This window comes from Ursus americanus, chromosome 32, assembly GCF_024610735.1.
Source record: "Ursus americanus isolate L20-20 chromosome 32, mUrsAme1.1.p, whole genome shotgun sequence".
NCBI classification, from domain to species: domain Eukaryota; kingdom Metazoa; phylum Chordata; class Mammalia; order Carnivora; family Ursidae; genus Ursus; species Ursus americanus.
Window position 1 is genome coordinate 14606194 of NC_142158.1, and position 3604 is coordinate 14609797.

The following is a 3604-nucleotide window of genomic DNA, read 5'->3' on the forward strand; positions in this document are numbered from 1 at the left end:
CAGCTCTAGTCCCAGCGCCTCGCAGAGCTGACCTGGGAAGTGATGGATTTATAGCCGCGGCAATCTCGCCATCAGCTCCAGCTTTTCCCAACAGCCCCAACCCGCTTTCCCGGTCAGTCCCTGACCGGGGAACAGAGGCAGACTGCCTGCTGGGGTGTGCAGGGCGCGATGCAAGTGTGAGTGGGTGTGTTTTCGCACTCAAGCAATGGGGGCATCTACGAGCTCTTCCCCAGACTCTCCTCCCCCCTCGGAACTTTGGGGCTGGGAGAGTCTCCACCCCGAAGTGGGGAGGATGGTGGGGGGGAGAAGAGAGCAAGGCCGGGAGACTGGGCCCGACCCGGTAGGTCCCGCACACCTGGCTGCATGCGGTAGGGCCGGATCCTGGGGCGGGCCTCCCCACTAGCCGGAGAGGTTCAGGACAGTCCCGGCCCTCGCGGATCGGAGTCTGCAACTCCCAGGGGTTCAGCGTCCAACCCCAGATCAAAGTGTTTCTCAGTAGGTGAAAACGTTCGTGACTCTGTTTCATTTCTGCCTTCTGGCTTAGTCTCCTCCCACCGCAGATAAACACACGCACACACACACACTCTTGCACACGCATACACTTAGATTTCTATTTAAGGTGAGCCCCTCCCCCACTCCTCTATGACTTCCCTGCTCTTTATCTTTTCCAATAATAACTCCTTAAAGGAGAGTGGGGGCGTTGGTGGTTCTGGGATGGGCAACTGAGGTTTGGGCTGGGGTTTGCTTTCCCATGACAGATAAAATCACTCAAGTGATTTCACCGCTGTTTCTAATTAGAAGGGAGATTTAAAGGAAGCCACAGGATTTGGGGCTCCCGAGGAGCTCACCTCCCCGTCAGGAACCACACCTGGTCGGGAGGGAGGCCCGGCTGAGGAGCCTGGCCTCGGGCCGCGCTCCTTCGAGACCCTGCCAGCCCCATTCCGGCCGCCACGAGATCCGAGAACCCAGGGCTTGGGCCTGTAACTCCTGGGAAGGGCCCTGGAACAGGGCCGGTTACCCTCCCTGGGTGGCTGCCGTCGCGGGAACTAAGATGAACAAAGAACCGGCTTCAAATTGACTAGGGACACGTCAGGCAAAATGTGTAAAAGGTCAGCTCCGAAGCCGAGGAGTGAAGACTTGTCCTCATACCCAAACTGCCCCTTTCTAGCCCTGCGCTCCAGCCTCCATACCTGCCCCACTGGCCTTGTACCCTCCCGGAATGCGCAGAGATAGTGTGGCTGGTGACTCTCAAGGAGTCCCCGTGTCGCCTAGGCATTGAAGTCGTCCCTGGGCTGCGGGACTTTCATCCGTGTGCCGATTCTCTTGTGGATTTGAAACTTTCTTGGACCTGCCTTAGAACCTTGCTCAACAAGTTTGGTGTTTGTTTGTGGGTTGGTTTTTTTTTTCCTTGCGAGAATTTTAAATAATTAAAATTATGGCGTTTTAAACCCGTAGTATCTCCACTTCACTTTCCCGTCTTTTTCCACACTGTCAAAGTCGGTTGGTGAACATCGAATTCTTTAAAGTCACAAGGCAGACGGGGAAGACGCGTCTAGGAGATTCCGGCGGGGGGCGCTGTGCTCTCTTAAAAATGAACACCGTTTCAAGCCTGTGCAGCCTCGCTACTCGCGCGCACCCGTGGCACAAGAGGAGGGGCCTGGGACCCGGCTGGCTGGACATGTGCTAGGGTTGGGGTGGGGCGCGAAAGTGCCGTCTCCAACTTTGGTACCTTTTGAGGGCTGGGGGTGGCAAGGCGTGTGCGGGAAAGAGAAAGCAAAGCTGCTAGGGAGGTTAAGCGCGAAGCCGCGCCGCTGCGCTGGGTTGGATGGAAGTGGACGGGAAGATTTGGAATCGAAGCATCCCAGGCCTTGGGCATGAGGGTTTCTGTTCAGATGATTGGGGTTGGGGCCCGGGTGGGGAGAGGGCAGAGAAGAAGGAATCCCGAAGCAGCCCGGAGCTAATATTTAGCTTTGGAGTACGACCACTCGGGGTCCAGACTGAGCTCAGTCATTTACATTTACAGGCTGAGGGATCTAGGGCAAGTTACTGAGCTTGTTTGAACCTTAATTTTACTCATTTATAAAATGGGTAATTTGTTGTGAGGATTCCCTAGAGGAACGTTCGCAAAGCGCTTAGCACAGCACTAGCCCACGTTGCACTCTCAAGGAAAGCGGCTGAGCCTGGTCAAGGACTGTCTACTCCGCGCCATCCCCCACCCTCAGAGTACCCGAGACTGGTTCAATTCAAGAAGCAGTCAACTCCATTGGGCCTTCTTTGGGCACACTGCAGTCAGACACTGTGGGCAACTGCGCCTCCAACTGCAACTCCCTCCTTAGAACCCTCCTCTTCCCTGGGTGTGGGCCCTCCCCCTTGCTCCCCAGACGCCCGATTCTGGCCTCGGAGCCTTTCCCCCATCTCGATCTCCTCCGGAACTCAGCACTAGCCTGACTCTGCCTCCAGGAGGGAGCCTTGGAGGGCAGGCAGGGGTGATACCTCCCAACTTCACCCCACACCCAAACTTGGGTCAGCCACCCTAGTGACTCAGGTGCACCCAGTACCAGGACAGTCTCAAGGCCACTAACTGCTCTTGGCGACCCACCTCAGCACCTAGCAGTCTCCGGAACGGTGGCCTCAGGCCTCCTGTGAATCAGAGAAAAGTGGGACTTTTTTTTTTTTTTTTCTTACTGGGTCAAGGAAAGGGAGATCGGTAGGAGTCCTCCTCCTCTTTCCTAGCGCTGCCTCCAAAAAGAAGTTTCTGCAGCTAACAGGTCCTGGGACTTCTCCACCCAACTGCAAACTTTTCTGTGCGTTGCTCAGTGCAGGCGGCCAGAGCTTTGGGAAGGGGCTGTAAGACTTGGTGTCAGATGGCGCTGACCTCTCAGCTTCAGGTAATGCTCAGCTCAGGCTCTCTTGAGGCCCCCGGTGTCCAGGGATATCCAGGTGGAATCTATTCATATCCTGTAACCCGCTTCCCAGCTTCATGAGCCCCAAAGTTGCAGCGGGAGAAATCTTTCCCTTAGGGTAAAACTGCTCGAACTGCATTCTTCCCCACCCCAGAATTTTCAGGACTTACCTCACCTTTTTGTTCTTTCACTCACCGTCAAGTGTCACTCCCCAGCATCCCCCCCCCACGCCTCCCACTGGAGGCTCCTTAAGGCACTTGGAAATTTAAACTTAAGTCTGAGCAATGGGTTAACTCAGAATTTCATGGCTGTGGTGGCCTCAGCTTGCTTTTCCCTTAGAGGAGTCCAGGATTATTGGGACAGATCTAGTGACGGCTCACTGCACCTGGCCTCTTCCCCTGCAGAAGTTCATCTTTCTGGCCCTTGGGCCCGACAGAGCGTGTCAACTTTGGGTCATTCTTGGGCCCCTCTCAGCAATAAACTGGCCCCCAGGATCAGAGCAGGGAAGGGAGAAGGTTTGACTATTCAGGGGCAAAGTGAGGGGATTTGAGTGGTAACTTGCCACACCAGGACCCTCCAGCAATTCCTTCAGCACACAAAGCCCACTCCACCCTTCAGCTGGATTAGGGCAAAGGAGTAGGGTTACCAGTAACCACAGAAGAAGCCAAACCTCTTACTGAACGTGTCCAGGGAGAGTGCAG